Source organism: Mus caroli, unplaced genomic scaffold (assembly GCF_978045245.1).
Source record: "Mus caroli unplaced genomic scaffold, Mus_caroli_1 scaffold_9, whole genome shotgun sequence".
In the NCBI taxonomy this organism is placed as follows: Eukaryota; Metazoa; Chordata; class Mammalia; order Rodentia; family Muridae; genus Mus; species Mus caroli.
In genome coordinates, this window is record NW_028227264.1 from 75,133,983 (window position 1) to 75,153,338 (window position 19,356).

Sequence of the window (19,356 nt, forward strand, 5' to 3'; positions counted from 1 at the left end):
ACATCCCAAGAGTCACGGTGAAACCTCTGAGAGAGAATCCAGCCCAGGGAACTCTTGTCCCCGGCATCCCAGGTGCCATTCCCCAGAAGAGGCCTCATCTAGAGACCCCCTCAAAAGTGACTCACTAGTGTTCCAGGTTTAGTGACAAGCATTCTGAAGACAGTGATGTGCCAACACTAAAATGGGTGTCTCGAGGAGAAAGCACCCAAACAGTAGCACCTCCCAGGTCCCTGTTCAAGGCCCTCAGAATTCTAGAAGCAAGGGCAGATTTTCTCAAATCGGCATTGAGAATTCTCCTGTCAATCAGCATGGGGCAAGAAAAAGAGCATAAAGATTCTGTCCTGATGATGTTACAGTGAAGTGGTCAGAGCCATTTGTCATGAAGGAACAATAAAACTTGCAGGAGAAAGAAGGGGAGCACTGTGGAGTTTTTGTAGCAATGGTGGTGGTGGCCACAGTGCAGATGGCAGAAGCGTGGGCAGCCCACACACAACTCCAGAAACAAGGCCAAGAGTGAGGGCAGACAGCTTCAGGACCAACTTCTGGGCCTCCAGTCGGGAAATGGTGTACATGAGAACTAACAGTCATGGACGAAGGTGCTTCAGAGGAGCTGGGGCAATGGAGGACGAAGGCGCTCGGAGCCGTGTTAGAGAGCTAAATAGAGGGCGAGAGAGCAGAACAGAGTTTCCCTCAGAAACAAGGGAGCTAAGACAGTGCAAGGCACCATGTGTTCATCTCCTTTCCAGGTATCCCACTCAGGTTGTTTGCTTTTTGTTTGTTTGTTTATTATTTATTTATGTGCAGGAGTGTTTTGCCTGTGTGTCACATGCATGCAGTACCTACAGAGGCCAGAAGAGGGTATCCGATCCCCTGGAACTGAAGTTTCAAATGGTTGTGAGCCACAGGGTGGGTACTGGGAATTGATCCAATGTCATCTGCAAGAGCAGCAAGTGCTCTTAACTACCAAGCCGCCTAGCCCCTTGCGGTTTTGCTTTTGTTTAAAGCTGCATTTTGCTGTCCAGCAGGAAGGGACATGTTCTATAGCACATGTCTCCATCAGACATTTGGCCTTGTTAGTGCAGACACCATAACCCTTTAGGGTAGATAGGAAACAAGGCACAGAGTATCTCTTGGGGTAAATGACCTTCTCAACGTGACGCTCATTACACTTTGGAGAAGAAACAAAGGTTTCACTGATGGCAAAACTCACACCCACCACAAAGCAGGACACTGGGCTGAAAATACTTGAGAGTAAACCTGAGTCTCTAATGAAACTGTGTGTACTTTTCTCTTCATTTCTCCGTAAATGACACAGTACAACTACTTATAGGGTATTGCACATTTCGAGTGATTCACAGATGATTTAACATATGTGGTAGATGTGACTGTGATATGTAGTATGAAGCTACTCTCTGAACGTCAGTGTCCATGTGGGCGGGGTGAAGGGGTGGGTCTTAGAACCAAGGTCCTAGACATGTTGATATAAACATGTCAGATATAAAAATAAATCTTGAGAACTAAAGGATTATAAAAGGAAAAGATATATAGCGGACTATAAAAAGAGAAACTATAGACAACATACCACATATTAAAAAGATATACAACAAAGAGGACTATGCTAAGTACAGGCTCAGTTCTGAGGGATGGGATAATCCCTCAGTTATATCAGAAGACACATGCACGGGCTTCTCTGCCTAGTCAAAGTTCCAGGTTAGGTCTATGCTATGCTCTCTATGGGAGACCCAAAGACTTTACAAAAATGAAAGCTAAGCACAAGGAGCAGGCAAAAGTCCATCAGTGTGATACACAGGAGGGAAGGGACAGGGCCATAATGTGGTCTCCAAGCCTGAGTGAGACCCAGCAGGTACCTCCTCCCCCAGAGACTTCACTCGCAATGAAGTTGTTTGGTGATGAACATATAGGAACAAGGTAGCAGAGAGGCAGCTATATGACACAGAAGCTTCAGTTGCAAGGAAAGGCAGCATAAACAGAGGATCTGAGCAAGGGTCATGGTCAACCCATCTGCCAGGCGATGAGGGGTCAATAGTAAATAGGCAGGGACATTGTCAGGTCAGAGGAAACAGGGAGGATGGAATACCAACTGGGCCGGAGACTGCAAAGGCATCTTAGCACGTTTGAAATGTCCACCCAAAATCCAACTTACTGTAGGTCACAGAGATCAACCCTGGTATGATTTATATGAATAGAAAAGGGAGGTATCGTAGCCCGTCATGGTGGCGCATGCCTTTAATCCCAGCACTTGGGAGGCAGAGGCAGGCGGATTTCTGAGTTCGAGTGTAGTCAGTCTAGTCTACAGAGTGAGTCCAGGATAGCCAGGGCTACACAGAAAAACCGTCTCAAAAGAAAGAAAGAAAGAGAGAGAGAGAGAGAGAGAGAGAGAGAGAGAGAGAGAGAGAGAGAGAGAGAGAGAGAGAAAAGAAAAGAAAAGAAAAGAAAAGAAAAGAAAAGAAAAGAAAAGAAAAGAAAAGAAAGTAAGAATAGAAAAGAAGAGAGAGGTATCAGAGGGCAGTGCTATTTTGACACAATGTGCTAACATGGCTGCATTTGAGTTTATAACTCAAAGTTGCTCGGGCATACTTTGGTCAGTTCTGCCTATCTTTTTACTTAGGATCATAGAGGCTTGTGGCCAACTTGAATCTTCTTTATGAAGAGCTCCCCACCTTAGGAAGCCCTGTGGTGGAAGAGCGCACATTTCAGCTTTCTGGTGCCATTGGTGTTCTTAGCCAGTTTTAGATTAAAACACAGTAGCGAAATAGTAAGATGTAGTGGCTAAAACTTAAGACGTGGAGCTGAATAGCTTTAACCAAAGGACAGTTTACATCACATGAAGAGCATTCAGGAAAAGATTCATTAAATTAGCCAGCAAGAAGTAGTAGTGTGAGCCACAGAGTCGTTCCTCCTATGTTACTCAAAGGCCTGGAGAACCAGCGCTTGTACAGCTCAATAGGAGACAATGGAAGTCCAGGAAGCCAGTTTGGCTGTCCCTTCTCTTCACAATGGGAATGCCAATGGGGAGGGCACAAAGGTCAAATGATAAATTAGCTCCCTTGCTTGTCTCCTTGTCTGCTGCTTTGAGGCCTGCTAGAACAACAGCAGCAACCATTCTGATGTCTGGCTGATCAGGCTACCATAGGCAATACTATCAGTCTCAAAGGGTAAAGAGCCCAAGTATGTCACATTGTCCTTGGGGGCATGGCAGCCACAGTTAACACCCTCAGGTGCTTTGTGAGTATACAGACTGTGCCATGAGGAATAAACCAATCAGGACATGGTGCGTGCTCAGATGCCTGAGGTCTGGAAGCATCTGGCCAGGCTCAGGGGCAAGCCAAGTATCCAAGGGAAACAGGAGTATTTCCTGTTGGTCAGTCCTTGCTCCCTGCAGCCCATCCAGGCAATCAGCAAAAAGCAGAACTGAGCAGCTCATCTGAACACACTAAGAAACCAGGAGAAAGGGGTCCGAGCAAAATGGAGCCACATGGACAAAATGGCCACTCACAACTCTTCACTAATGGGTTGGTGGCCATTACGTCGGCCATCAGCATGGCCTCTGCTTGGCCATTACACAGGCCATCAGCTCCATCTCTGCTTGCTTCACTGTACAAAGCCCTACTTTCATTCAGCTTTAAAATTAATGTTTATATCGTTTGCAGAAAAGTACAAAACAGTTACGGACAATAAAGAAAAATGTTGCACACTAGCAAAGAAAAATTCCTAATCATTTGGTATCCTTCCTCAAGGGTCATAGGTGGTGGGGGTGGCTGCCTTGCTGGCCATGGCTTGGCATTTTGTCTCCACTTGCTGGACCATAGAGACAGTCTCTTAGTGCACCACACGTTGGGAGGCTAGCATCTGAGGTGGCCCGCAAGACTGCCCACATGAGCACCAAGTGGCTGTTTTAGTGAAGATCAATTTGGTCACATTAGTTTCTTCTCCTGCTGCTGGATGCCCTTGCTCAATGGCCTGTCACTCAGAACCGTGGTCCACCTTGGAACATAGTATGGTTGCAAAATGTAAGGTTGGCCTCCTCTTAGCATGAAGTGTTTTAAAAAGCCTGTATAACAAAGTACTCGGGGGGAAAAAACTGTGATAGTCTTTAGAAAATTCTGCTACTTCTATGCCACTTTGAGGAAGGCTTTCGATGACTAATCCTATCATGTACACATGAATGTGTGTGTATGTGTGCGTGTGCATGTGTATGTGTGTGAAATTTCTCATGTACACAGAGTCACTTTTATAAATGGGTAATAACTACACAGTGAAACTTGATAGTGTTGACAAATTTGTTAAAATAAAAAATAAAACCTCTCAAAGAGTTTGCAACTTTCCCCTTATCTCTGCAGAGAACTCTGTTCTCTGTAGCCTTGAGGGCCACAGACTTGAGGACAGGAAACACAGATGGGAGTGGGTGACCTGCATCCTTCTTCATCAGGAAAGTGGAGCTTACACCTCACCATAGTTCTTTTGGCTGTGTGACTGGGGTCCATGGTAGGGTTTGCAGGGCCAAACAAACATCAGGCACCAAAAGTATCTAGGAGCTATGACGTGGATACCATAGACCAATAGGATGAGACCAAAGGGCTGCAGTGAGCACACCCTTGGTACCATCATTCTGTCATAGTGCCTGTGAAGGCCCCCAGGAATGCTGGGATTATTATACTGGGCAAGGACTTATGAGGTTGGGTTTCTAAACAGTCAATTTGGCAAGCCTTGGGACATGGCCACAGCCTTGGTGAGCCAGGGTTAGGTCGTTAGACCAGCCTTGCTACAAAGCCTTCAGAAGACCTTTTTTAAAAAAGGGGCCAGGAAGGATGGACATTAAGGAGGGCAGAATGGACTCCAGAGATGTGGGCTGAGGAAACAGCTGCTGCTGCTGCTGCAGAGGCTGGGTAGGGATGCCTGCACTGGGGCACTATAGAGGGGCTGCTGCTGAGCTGGGGAGCCGCCTGGGCCAGGAGAGGGGAGAAGAAGGTGAGGGCTGCTTATTTGTATATAACAGGAACAAAGCAGAGGCTGAGTCCATTCCTTTGATTCCTCTCCCATTGGGGAAAAAGCCTAATTCTGAATTATGTTCAGCATCATGTTAGCTGATGCCATTATCTTGATTAATTCCCAACTACTTACTGGTAAGGATTCTCTCTCATTAAGAGTATGTCTTCCATAAATAACAAAAGACAAGTACTTTATTAGAGAAGGGTCCGCTATTTCACAGTTTGGGCAGAGGGGGACAAACTGAGCAAGCCTTTTGGCTGTCCTGGGATGGCCTGCTCCTCTAACTCGGGAAACTGTTCAGAGAATAGCTCCTCAATCATTAAAAGTCCATTTAAAGGATAGATGGAGAACACATGAACATACATACATTCATGCATGCATATACATGCACATATACAAGTTTTATACACTACACATGCACACGCACACACACACACCATGGTGCAGCCTTTCCAGCATCATATTCTCTAAGACTCACTTAGGACTCCTGTCTCCCTCTAAATAAGCTTACTGTTCATAAGTTCAGCTTTGTCTTTATATATAGTATACCAATACGGCTTGGTGCCATCAGAGGCTTCTGTCAAGCTGTGTGTTGAAGAGCTTTCCAGAGAGGGGCTCTTAGAGGCAGAGAAGGGAGCCAGAACTCCTCTAAGGAGTCAGCACACATGACACTTAGGCCTGCAGGGCCCAGATGTGCAGCCCGGGATGTGCATCTGCTCAAATGCTGCTGTGCTGCGGCTATGGGTGTGATGGATTGGTCACTGTCTTGGCACAGACCTCATCTAAATCAGGATACAGGTCATAGGGGCTCCATGGGGGCCCTGGAAACATCATGTGAAGGTGGCCTCCTGCTGCCCAGGGCTCAGGATGGTACTGGCTCGCATTCTCTGAGAAAATCTCTTGAAACACTGGGGTCCAAAGATGCGGGCAAGGCACTGGGCTGTGGCTGTAAGGTTGGCAGGCAAGAGCTAAAGCTGTTGCCAGTTACCATAACCTGGTGAAACAGGGTCTGGACCACCACCTTCCAGTTTGCAGAAAGTTAAAACAGGCTTCCCCTTTGTTATGTGTGGCAAACAGAACAGCTTCTAGGACAGGCAGGAGGGTGAATTCCACACTGCAAAGGCCTAGGGCCTCTGAGCTGACAGAGAGGGTCATCAGCAGGCACCAAAGCAACAAGAACTTTCTGGAGTTTCTTTTCGCACATGGGTTTTTAGTGAGGAAGCACTGTAAGATGCACGTGTAGCTTCAGGTGGCCTGGTTGCTTACAATGCAAGTCTAGCAAACTATCTGATGCTTTCAGCATGCCAGGTTTGACTGTATACTGCAAAAAGCCCAGAGACAATCTCAAGTGTGGAGGAAATGTGGACAGGCTGGTGAGAAAGGGGCTCACAGGACGAGAGCTATGGTAGGAAGGTCATGGCTGGCCAGAAGCTGAGGTGGTAAATTAGGCGCAACTCATAAGCTCTGAGCAAAGGTATGTGTGGCCTTCTTTCTCCCTAGGAACCCCGAAATGTTTTCCATCTCAGAATAGAATATGAAGACCCACAACCTCATCCCATGCCCCCTTGCCCCAGAGTCTAGCCACAGGCTGGAAGAAAAGGTGGGGGCCAGATAAGCACAGGCAGCCACATTCCTTGTATCTGCCTACCATGCATGGCACATTTGGAATCAACACAACTTGCCCATGCAGTCTAATGATGAAGCCCTTCCCATCCCAGTTCACGGAGGGGCTCTTCCATTATAAGGGAGCTGGCAGCCAGCTGGCTTTACCCACTACCTCTGGATTTTCCCAGCCATGCCTGGGTGGGAGTCTCAACAGGACGAAACGCTCAGGGAGTAGAAGTGCTTTTGTGGTTATGGGGGTACCTGCTGGCAGTGATGAGTCTTGGGGGGACTCAGGAGAGGGCAGCAAGCACAGGGCTGCAGACCCCAGCATGTGTGAGACCAGGGACCAATGATGAGCCTGGGCCATGTGGCCATGAGGGTCTTGAGGAGCCTTGGTAGGAGAATTTCAAGAGCTGCGTCCTATGAGCTATGAATAATGACTGGTCCTCTTACAACAGATCATGATTTCCAGCAGAAGCCATCCAAGGAATGAACTTTAACTGAACAAATTTTCCTCTTGCTTACTCCAGGGACGAGGTCTAGTTTAGAGCACAGCAAAGAGAGGAGGAAGCCTGTTCAGGGACACAACTAATGAAGCACACACTGAAGAAACAATTCTACCGCAGAAACATGAAAAACTCAAGCTGGCAGAGATGTAGCTTCAGGCATGCTAGCTCTGACCATGAGCTGATGGATGAAATATACTAAGGGCTCTCTACACAGCTCACAGCCGTAGGCCTGATCTGTGCCCTGCACGTGAGGGTGCTAACCCCCGATGCAGCCCCAGCCTCCCCAAAGAAGGCTGGCTACTGTAGTCTGGGTGCTGTGGTCAGCAGGACTTCCATACTTAACAACTCCAGAAACACGTACTCATAACCCTTGCTGATGAAGCACAAACTATAAAAATACCAGGAGTCATTGCATATGTGGAATCAGTGCCATTAGGTGGCAGCAGAGCACCATGGCCTGCTCAAGCACAGCCGTCTCCCTTTCCTCAAAGTCAAAACTATGCCCTGGGCTTTGGCTACAGCCCAGCACTGAGCCCTCACAGCACCTGCCTCTATAATTCTAATGCGAACAGGAATCACCCACATTCCCACACTTTATCGTCCACAGCTATTTCTAGCTCCCAGGGCAGAAGTGAACCACGCTACAGAACTGAAACTGTTTCCTTCCAGGCTAGTCTAGAAAGTGTGTGCTGGCCTAATTCATCCCAACAGGGTGTCACAGTGTTTGCGTGACTTCAGTCAGTGCCCATGGCCTGTTACCACTTTCCCGGATCAATGATGCCTTTCTGTGACACCATTTATTTCACTGTAGGCAGCACCAAGGCCCAGTCTTGCTATTTGTTTGGGTGGGGGTGGGGTTCCAAAGCATCAAAGACTGAAGTGGCAAAATGGAATGTGGAATAGTGGGTACAGTTTTCTGATAGTCAGCCCTGCCTGGGTTAGCAGGGTGTGTTGTCCCACAGCCCTGTGGCCGTGGTGCCCTCAAGGCTTAGACATTTATGACAATGACTGCTGGAAATGTATGGTCCAGGCAGTAGGTCCAAGATGCTGGCTGAGCAAAGCCCACAATTGAAAGGGGGAACTGAGAGGGGTTCTGGGTTCCATGGAAGAAGATCTTACAATGTGTAAGGAACATTCTCTCAGTCCTTGCCTAAAGGGGCCTAAAGCAGAAAGCAGTCAATGTTGGTCTGCAGCGACTGCTAGACACTGGCCCATTTCAGGGGACCTAAACACGATCATGAACCTCAATTGATGTGACCAGTGGAACCCTTGCCCCAGGCTGCTTCACAAGGCCATGGTGCTGTCATGTAACAGCTGGACATTTCCACCCATAAATAATCATAACACTGGGGTGGAGACACTTGCCAGGCACCAGAACCATGCACTTTGGTTTCTTCCTTGGTCTTGGACAGGAAAGGTCAGGTAGGATCTCTGAGGACCACAGCCACCCCAGACAAATAGCCCCCGGGAAGAACTGCAGCCTGCCATCGGGGACTTAAAGTCACAGAGACAAGGGAACTTAACCTCTTGACAAGCCCACTCTATTTCTACTGTAAATGGATGGACAGGTCAATGACGCACCCATCCACCCAGCCAGCATCCAAGTGCGGTACCATTGGAAGCACTGAGCCAGATGCAGTCTCTGCTGTGTCAGTATGGGTGAGACAGTGTTCACTTGGCCTCACCAGTGAACAACATCCAGAACAGTCTCTCTTCGTGGGAAACTAACAAAAGCATGGCCTCCCTCGGAGATAAGGGAGCCCTCCTTGCTGTTCCAGGACAGTGTTCAGGAAATACGATTGCTTTTGTTAATTTTTGATAGACTCCCCCCTCTTTTTTTCTCCTCCCTCCCTCCCTCCCTCCCTCCCTCCCTTCCTCCCTTTCTGAGACAGATTTTCTCTGTGTAGTTCTGGCTCCCCAGGAACTTGCTCTGTAGAGCAGGCTAGCTTCAAACTCAGAGATCCACCTGCCACTGCCTCCTGAGTGCTGAGATTAAAGTTGTGCGCCACCACCACTCGCTGTCTTTAACAGACTTTCAAAGATCAGTTTTGGACTCACAAAAGACTGGTACCCTCTTATACACTCACAGCCCTCCATTATCAACACCTCCCACCAGAGGACCCTTGCTATAACCAACTATGACACCAACTATGATACATGGTTCCCTTTGGAAATACATTCTCCATCAGGGTTCATGCCTGTTGTATATTATTCAACTTCGGGAGAAGGTATAATGATGTGTACCCACGATTGCAGTACCACATAGACTAATTTCACGGCACTAAAAACGTCTCCATAATCTGCGCACGCATCCTTCCCAACGTCAACCTCTTGGCAATCACTCACCTTTGTTCTGTGCCTGTAGCTGTGCTTTTTCTAAAACAGCACGCGGTTGGATCATACAGTTTTGGGCATATTCTTTCACTCAGTACTAAGTATGATTTCTTCATGTCTTTGAATGACTGGCAGCTCAGTTCTCTCTAACACTGAATAGCGAACTGTATCGTCTGAATGTACCATGCTTTCCTATGGCTTCACTCATTGAATAATATCTTGTTGCATTTACACTTTTGGCCATTATGAGTGAGGCTGCTGCACATCCATGTACAGACTTCTGGACGGGCATAGCTTAGCTCATTTGGGTTGATATCCAGGAGCCTAATGGTGGCATTGTAAAATACAACAACTTCCATTTGCAAGAAACTCTTCCTTCATAAGTGACAAATAATAAAGTCTTCCTTCATAAATGACTATGAAATTTTGTTTCTCACTGTGGAGGACAGAGGGAGACAGGAAGAAGGACGGAAAGGAGAGAGGAAGAGAGAATGAATGAATGAATGAATTAATTAATTAATTAATATGAATTCTCAGTGCTCCACACTTCTGCCAATGTGTGGCATTGTCAATGTTCTGTACTTGGCTATTCTGGTAGCTGTGTAGTGATATCTCATTTTAATTTAATTTCCCTAATGAGATATAATGTGGGATATCTCTTTCATATATTGGCTACATAAGTATCCTTTCTGGTGTGGTAACTAAATTGAAGGAGTTTTCCCTGTGTTTTCCATCATAGTCCCGTAACAGTCATTGTTTTATAAATATTTCAGTCCGGGGCTCAGTTTTTCACTCTCCTGACAGAATCATATTCTATAAAGCAGAAAACTTCTACCAAAATTAATCACTTCTTTCCCCCATAAATTGATACTTTAACATCCTCTCAGGAAAACTAAAAGCCATCTTGATTTTCTCCTCTATGTTCCAGTTTAGTTTGGTGTTTTACAGTAGGTCCATTTTGAGTTGCTGTCTTTTGGTCGGAGGGGCCTGTAGATGCCAGAGTTTCCCAGCTGCTGTCTTGCCTAAGTGCACCAAAGATCAGCTGACTATATCCATTGACTTACTGCTGAGATCTTCTCAGTTATGAACTTGTCTATTCTTTTACCAACACAATATTATCATCATTACTGTAGTTTAAAGTCTTTAATTCCATTTATTGATTAGTGTGGGTGCACACACACGAGTGTGGAAATGTGTGCACACTCATATCAAGGCACATATGCATAGGTCAGAAAACTTGTGGGAATTACATCTCTCCTCTCTCCACGTGGGTCCTGGTGATTGAACTCTGGTCATCAGGCTTGGTAGCGATCTCTGTTGAGCCTGGGGGGTGGGCGATCTCTCTATTGAGCTTGGTGGTAGGCGATCTCTCCATTGACCCTGGTGGTGATCTCTTTCTGCTGAACTCTGTCATCATGTTTTAGAGAATGTTTTGAAGTCAGTAACATCATTTTGCTGTTTTCCTCTTTCCTCCACTGGACTGCTCTGGGTCAGTTCTTTCCCCAAATAAACTTCAGAATCACTTTGTCAGTGTCCAAAATAGAACTACTAAACATATTTATTTTATTGGGGTGACTCTACATCAAGTCATGACAAAGTGACATTATCACAATATTGAATCTAATCCTTGAATATGGAATATCTCTCCATGTAGTTAATTCTTCTTTGATTCAGTTATCAGTTTTTTCTAATAGTTGGCCATATATAGATTTTGTGTGTAGTGTATGCATGTGTGTGTGTTTGCTTAAGTATTGGGGGCCTGCTGAAGTGGTATTAGATTCTAATTTTAATTCTGCTTGTTTATTACTAGCATATAGTACTCTGACTTATTTTTGCATATTAATCTTATATCTCAAACTCTTTCTATAATGATCTCTTAGCTTTGTGACTTTTGGGTAGTTTTTGTCTGCTTACAATTTTTAATCTTAAATGTCCGCCTGAGGCCCAGATGCCCAAGGCTGGACTGGCAGCCTGTGGTTTTCCTGGGAGGTGATGGGAGCTTTAGGAAGTGCTTGCCACCTAGTAAAAAGATGTCAGCTCACTGCAAGTGTGCCCTTCAAGACAACTGGAACCTGGACTGCTCTCCTCTCCCCCTCTGTCAGACAGCCTAATTTTCTTCTCTAAGAAGTCACCTTGTTTTCAATCTTTCCTTATACTTCACTGATTCATATCACTGTGATTTAATTTTCATCTAGTTCAAAACATTTCTGAATTTCACTTTCTCATTCCCTCTCTCTAAAGACTTTCTAACATCACTTAAAAGGCAGGAGGGAGGGTCCTGTGGTTCGGAACAAGAGCCACTCTGACCCAGTGAGCCCTCTTTGATGCCAGGCCCTTTCCTCCTCCCTTCTGGTCCACTGTCACTTTGTGGAACAATAATGTGGGTGCAGGGAGTGCTCGCTACTGGAAATGCTTAGAGCAAGAGCTGTTTTCCAGCTTGAGTTCTAAACTGGAGGATCATCAAAATAAATTCTAGACAGAGATAAAAATGAAAAATAATATGTAACTACAAAATGCCATTTGCATTGGCAACTTTGCCAGCTGCTGTGATAAATTACCCTGATAAAGAAGAGAGGACTTAAGGGACAAAGAAGTCTACTTTGGCTAATAATTAAAGGCACAGGCCATCATGCTGGAAAAGTACGGATGGCTGGCTACACTGAATCCTCAGTCCGGAAGCAGAGAGTGACAGCTGCCAGTGTCCAGCTAGCTTTTTTCTTGTCCATGCAGTCTAGACCTAAGTGCAGGGAATGGTCCTGCCAATTTCGGGGTGGGACTTCCCACCTCAATTGACCAAGATAATCTCTCACAAGCAAGGCTGGAGGCTAAGCTAATCAGCCTGTTCTACGCAGACCTGTCCAAAGGCTTGTCTCCTAGGAGATCCTAGATCCCGTTGGGTTGGTAAGCCTTATTAACTTCCGCAATAGTCAATGTTTCTAGAGCACTACAATGAACAAACCCCTATATATCTTGATCAAAAGCAAGAACTCATAAATGAAAAGCGCTCCCTGGAAATTACCTTCTAACCTGTGACTTTCTCAAAAAGAAACTAGCTCACAAATATAAAACTCTCAAAGGATGAGCAGCAAGGAAATTCAGGGATCCTAGAGCAGGCAGCATCTGTATGAGAAGGATGCTGGTTACAGTGGCATCTAAGAAGCAGATGGCAATGCCAACACAGATCCTTGGAGGACAGAGCCTGCCCGCAACCCTGGGTCAACAGACAGGAGTAGAACCTGGCACAGATGCACTCTGGGAGGCAGTGATCCAGACCTGGGACCATGGCCATTGGAGGCTTGCTCTTCAGAGAACCTCCCACTCCTCCTCCCACTGCCAATCCTGTGACTCAACTCCTCTCAGTTCGGGCTCTTCATTCTAAATGGGGATCATGAAATATCCACCTTTCAGGGCTGCAGGAAGTACTCTATAATTTGCAAATGGTACACAGATAGATAAATTTTCCTCACACAATCCTAAAGTAAAAATAGGAGACAAGAGAGGCATTGGAACACGTTTACTATCTTAGTAGCGAATGATACCAGGATGCCACTGTCTGCTGGCAGAGGGGAAAAGAAAGGAAGGTATTCGTGGTGCACTCTAGATAACACGCCTCACAACCTGACCTCTGTTTCTCTTCTGCAGATTGTGAGGTCCCCAAGGCAGCCCAAGCTCTCTTCCTTGCCACAGTTCATAACCACTTGAAGAAGCCCAGATACCAGCGATGAGTCTCTCATCTATGTGAATCTGTCACACCAGCACTGTGACCATATCTTTACCTGGCCTTCCTTCTCCTGCTGGTTATCAGATGGGTCACACTTACTCTGAACAGGGTTGACACCTATCGAAGAAAAATTATCCCAGGGACATTGTCCCTGAAGACATGAAGGAGGTTTTCTTGATGTCTCTTCATGCCATCTTGTCAGCTCTTCTCTAGGCCTCCTAGTTTCTAAATGCACAGGGAAGGCAGAGGGAGCTGCCCATCCTACATGCAGGCAAGATCAGATGCAGGAATGAGGTACACCCCAGCTGGCCAGGGTCATGTCATAAGAGCAGTGGTGTTTGCTTCAACTGCAGACAAAAGGGGAAACAAGTCACATCCTCTTCAAGCACTCCTAGCTCTACAGTGACCAACCTTTAGAGCTGAGAGAGCTCACTTCTAATGGCCACACCTTTCGCTAGAAGCCTATCAGAGGACACAGAAGACGGAAGACTTTGCTCTGCCTGCTTGCTCTTGCCTTGCTAGCAAGTCCATTCCTTCACTGGCATTATCGCCTACTGGCTCAGGGTTCCAGTGTATACTGAAGACCAGCTGAGACATCTAGCCTCATGGAGTGAACAACTACTGGATTACTGAAGCTTGCACTGATAGCCACTGTTGAACTAGCTAGATCACAGCCTGTAAGACATTCTAATAAATCCCCTTTATCTATATCTATATCTATACCTATACCTATACCTATATCTATAATCTACCTACCTACCTATCTATAGATGATAGGTGGAATAAGACTCATTTTGTAAGTTCTGTGACTCCAGTGTCCACTACTGGCTGGTCTCTCTGAAGTTAAGGGTTAAGGATCTAGGGGATTCAGAAGGAAAGACTCAGACCCCACGGTTATCTTCCTATAGTCCAGTTCCAAATTCTTCTTTGATACTACCTACTACCACCCATCCAGAATGCTCACATTAGTTTCCTTCCCTTGATCTACCTTGGATAGAGGGAGCACTTAGCTTCCCATGCATGCAAATAAAAGGTCACAATTATGCCTTTCTTGATGGGAGCCAAACCCCTAGTAGGGGACACCCTTAGGCTGTGCATTCTCAGAAGGGCACAGGCCAAAACTGAGGCAGGTGTCCCAAGACTACAGTGTGATGATGTCCCATGTGGCCACCACGGTGCCAGGATAAGGATGACCAAGACACAGATATATAAGGAATACCTTGGCACAGATACCATTGTGGGAGGGGAGATGCAAACTACTTCCACACAATAGGGCTGTGTATCACTACAGGGTCAAGACATGAGAATCTTTGCTGGTGGTATCTGACATCCTTTGTTAACCTTCACTGTCAATTTGATGGTGTTTAGAATCACTTGGGAGATATTTATCTGGGCATGTTTCTCAGGGTGACTTAAGGAGGTTTAACTAAGAAGGAAGGATCTAGCCTGAAAGTGGGTGGTGTCATCCCATAGGCTAGCGTTCCCAGACAGAAGAAAAGACAAGAAAAAGAAGAGAGAGAGAGAGAGAGAGAGAGAGAGAGAGAGAGAGAGGGGGGGGGTAGGTCATGAGGAGCAAGCCAACAAGCAAGTTCCTCCATGGCTTCTCCCTCCAGGTTTCTGTCTTGAGCTCCTTTCTGCCCTGACTTGCCTCAGTGATGACTTGTATATGAAATACACCATTCTCTTCTATTGGAATCTTTTTCTCATGTGTTACACTTAGAAACCTGTTCCTTGAACATCCCTCCTATTGTGTATGCACCTCTTTTCCATGCTTTTGGCTTTCTTCAAGCATGTGACTGAGCTTGGCTGTACTCACACTCCTGCTGAAGCCTCAATCTGCCTGCCCTCTCCTGGAGCCCATACAGCTCGATTCTGTTCTCAGGGAGTGGCCCCAGCTCCTCTTTGGAGTTACAGGTAGCTGGGCATACTTTTTAATGTCAGGGCACAACCCATCGTCTGCTTTCTCAATGTGACTTGGGCGTGCACATCTCAAGCTTGTTCAAGAGCACTTCAGGGTGGAGAGCTCGTCCTTCTCTCCCACTCGTCTGTGCATCGAGGTCTTGTTCTTTATGGCCTATCTGCAATGCTCACAAATATTGTTTCAGTTCATTAATCCATATTCCTGGCCCTCTAACTGCAGACATCCCTGCCCCTGCTGTAGCTGCTGCTTAAATATGTCTTTTATGAAGGTTTTTGGATTAAGATGACAGTTCCTAACAACCTTTCTGTTGCAATAAACCACTAGAAGACTCCTGGGCACTATCTTTAGGCTCAAAACTCCCATTTTAAAGTATTGATGACATTTCAATATTGGAGTGCCACATAAGGCCTGAACCTACTTCCCAGCCTCACCTAAGGAGGGTACCACAAAGGCCAAGTGGGGCTGAAGGCTGCTTGCCTTGAGGTCCAGGCACAGAAAGGAAGCAGGAATCCAGTCAAGTGACAAAGCAAGAAGCTGGGAGCCAGAAGCATGGCTTTGGACTGGTGACGGGCCCAAGGGCCCAGCTCCCACAAGTAGCTCAGGCTCAGAAGTGAACTGCACATTGCTCTTGGGATCAGAGGCTAAACCATGTAGCTGCTCTGAATTTATTTAAGACTTAGCCAGCAATTTTTCCGTTGTCTGTAATTACCCCATGCCACTACATAACACTTGCTGTGTAGTTAACCAGCAATAACCATGGAAACCAAGTGCTGTTCTCGAACTGGAAAAAGTGTGTGTGGGGGGGGGAGGCAGGGGGAGTTGCTTTTTGTGTTTTTTGCTTTTTTAATTTCTTGGTTGTTTTCTACTTTGAGGGAAGTTAAGCTACGACCGCCAACAACTGGAACAGAAGCCAGGTGTGACATCCTGCCTTCTGCTATATCATCTCCTCAGGTTCTAGCTGTCCTTGCTCAGATGTCAGCTCTCTTTGCACCCATTTGTCACATGCTCTTACATGTGATAAATGGTACCCTGCTAAGATGCCACTCTGTCAGTTCCACCATGACCGTGCAACTATACAAGCATCACTGGAAAAACAAAAGCTACCAAGTACATGACACAGCTACGCAGGCCACATAACCCCAGAGGTCACAAAAGTCTCCTTTCTGGCTTTGCCCCAATCCCAGATTTTCAGACTTATCCCTGACAGCTGAAACAGACTTTCGATGTACACACTTGAATTTCACATGGAGTCCTGTCTTCATGCCTCTTGGTTTGCATTTTGGGCTGATGGTCAACAGCATCCTTAGGGAAGGACTTCCTTGTTGGAACCCACTGGTACCCACAGTACCCAGTGCTGGCTCTCCTCTCCCTCCTCCTATAGCACCTCAGATAAATGTTGTTGCTTCTCCCATTTCCAAAAGAATCCTAGCTTCCTCCTCCCCTCTTGCTTTTGCCCTGTGTAGTAAACCTCTAAATTACCTGTCCCCATGCCTGCACGTATTACTTACGTAGACTCTACCTTCAGTCTTCTTTTAAAGAAACATTTTCTTTACTCCTATGTGTTTGTGGGTGTTTGCCTGCGTGTATATCTGTGCACCACATGGATGCAGTCCCCAAGGATGCTGTAGGAGGACATTGGATTCCCTGGAACGAGAGCTATAGGTGCTGTGCGCTCCGCTCCCACTGTGGGTGCTTGGAACTGAACTCTTGTGTTCTGTAATAGCAGCAAGAACTCCTGTCCCTAGAGCCACATCTCCAGCTCCCCTGGGCCCCACACTTTCACTCTTGTACCCCCGAATCTCAAAAGCTCAAGGCAGCTTGTGGCTTCCCAGACTCATCCATTGGTCCTCACTCTCCCCCTCAGCAGGTTTGTCAGTGGGGATGGAAATATCCCTGGTCTGTGAGGCTGCTAGCTTATGTGCTTGTGGCTCCTCCTGTCCCTAGTTCCACTCCAGACAGTCCCTGCCTATTCCCCTACCTCCCCGGTTCTGCGAGGCTGCAACACCCAGGCCTCACTCTCTCCTCTGTCTACCTGTGCTCCCTCAATAGTCCATACTGTTTCTAGCTACACATGGGTTTGTCAGCAAAGCACAAGCCCACATTCCCTTCATTTTCTCTGCATGCCAGATGCTTCTCGCCCTTGAAGTCTCATTTCAGCTTTCAAATCAGTTTTGGTGGCCTTCCTGTTGTTCACTGAGCCTAAAGGTTGCTCACGTTCTTTCAGACATCGCTTCTCACTCTTTAGAAGACCTGGCCTTACACTTAGAAGCTGATGAAAAGCCTTAAGCTGCTACCCATAGTCAGCATGTCAACCGAAGCCAAACATGGACTTCATGCCAGGCTCTGATGAGGCTTGGGACAAATTCACCAGTGACCACACTGTTGGTTGGTGGTCTGTCCCCAGAGGTAGCCATCCAGAGTGGACTTCACACCTGAGGAAAAAGAACAAGCAGATACACTCGGCAGATAAAGGAACAGGACTGTCTGTTCTAGTCATGGGGTTCTACCCATGACTACTTCTCACTCGGATGCAGGCTGAGCCTCCCATTTAGTCTCTACTCACCCTGGGTCACCTGAGAGTCTATCCTACCCAGAAGCTATAGTGGTTCTGCAACAATCAGCTCTGGTATCTCTTCTGCATATATCTTGCAATAGCTCTCACTCAGGCTAAAGGAGGCTGTGGGGACCTACCCTTGCCTCTCAGAGCTAAGCTGCCCCATGCTCACTCTCCTTTGACCACACTGGCCTCTGGTGTTCCTCCACCATGAACTTTCATGCCAGCCATTCTTCTGCATGACTGTTCTGCTTACTCTCTCACCTTGGCTAAAGCATCGCCTTCTCAAGTGGGGCAAGATGTGTGCACATCTACACGTACACACACACACACACACACTCATGCATTCACACAGACACAAATGAGCACACACTCATGTGCATATCAACAGTCAAACAGACAAAATCACACATGTGTAAACTACCCCACACACACACCTTCCTACACATGCATGCACAAACACAAACATGTATAGACATATATACCCACACCCAAGGGTGTATGTGCTCATTCATACCCATATAAACCCACATTCACACACACAGGCATACTTAGATGCACACTTACACTAACACACATGTATGTACCCATTAACTCTTCTCCCTCTTCCTGTACCCCCCCTTTCTCCCCTTCATCTCTGAACCTATCACCAGCGTTCTCAGATGTAAAGCCCATGTTCCAAGTCTTAGCAGAGCCTGGCATAGAATCCACTTTGGTTAATGTTGATCTACCAACCCTGTAGCCGCTCAATTCCTCCAGCCTCACTTAGAATCACTCCACAGGTCCATGCTACCCTGAAATCGCTCATCAACTCCACTGGTTCTAACTCGTTGACAGTGACCATGAAGCAAATAAAGCGTTACCACCATTCCGTGTAGACAGGAAGTGACAGTGTGTGCGGAGAAGTCACAGTCATCACGGAATCCAGGCCACATGACTTGGGAATAAACATGTTCTTGCATTTCACTACAAATTACCCTTTGAACAGAAATGAACAGATGCGAAGCAGGGAGCTCTGAACAGTTCCTTCTTGAGAAGTCCCTGTGACGTGACATGGTAGAACGGGGTTACTGGGAAGTGGGTCAAAGTGGTGAAGCAAGGCAGGAACCAGAAGTCAGGACCAGTCCTGAGTCGGGGGGTGGGAAAGGGTGGGAGTTCTGGGCTGAGGTCAGGCACAGGCAGGCACAGATGGGCAAAGCAGGTTAAGGCAGGCAGGGTCACAGGTGGCCATTGTCTGGAACAGGACAGGGCTGGGTGGGCAAGTCACCAGCAGGGGTGGACGAGAGTACCTGGGAGCGCCTCCTTCTCCCGGCCTGGGGACGCCTGTCCTGCCAGCCCACCTGCTCCCCGAGGAGAGACTGTCCATCTACCAAAAAGCAAGGGAGAAGCGTCACATTACCTGAGGAACCTGACAAGGCCAATAACATGAAGGCACACAGGCCATATCCCATCTGACCCCTTCCCATGCCTCTCAGTCTGGGAAGCTCACAGAAACTGGGTTTGGTTATCCACCAGCAAATTGTCCCTATGGTTCATACTACGCCTCAGTAAAGAGATACCATGAATCCTAGCGTAGCTGCCTGCCCATTCCTCACACTAAGTCTTTATTGGTTATCCTTACCCAACCCTTTCTTACAGCACACTGCTACCGTACTCCAAAGCCTACTTTATCTGACCAGATTCATTAACTTTATCTTCAAAA

General features: G+C 46.8%; 1 protein-coding gene across 10 annotated transcripts in view; it reads right to left on the bottom strand.

The window, feature by feature from the left end:
* The window catches only part of Pcbp3 (poly(rC) binding protein 3), a 196,208-nt gene that overhangs the window by 65,985 nt on the left and 110,867 nt on the right, over nt 1-19,356 (bottom strand). Inside the window, exon 3 of one of the 10 annotated variants that reach the window (XM_029482483.2) lies at nt 18,944-19,020. The exons of the other annotated variants lie outside the window; for them this stretch is intronic. The gene's annotated coding sequence lies outside the window, so the exon portion shown is untranslated. The remainder of the gene's footprint in view (nt 1-18,943; nt 19,021-19,356) is intronic. 10 annotated transcript variants of the gene reach the window in all.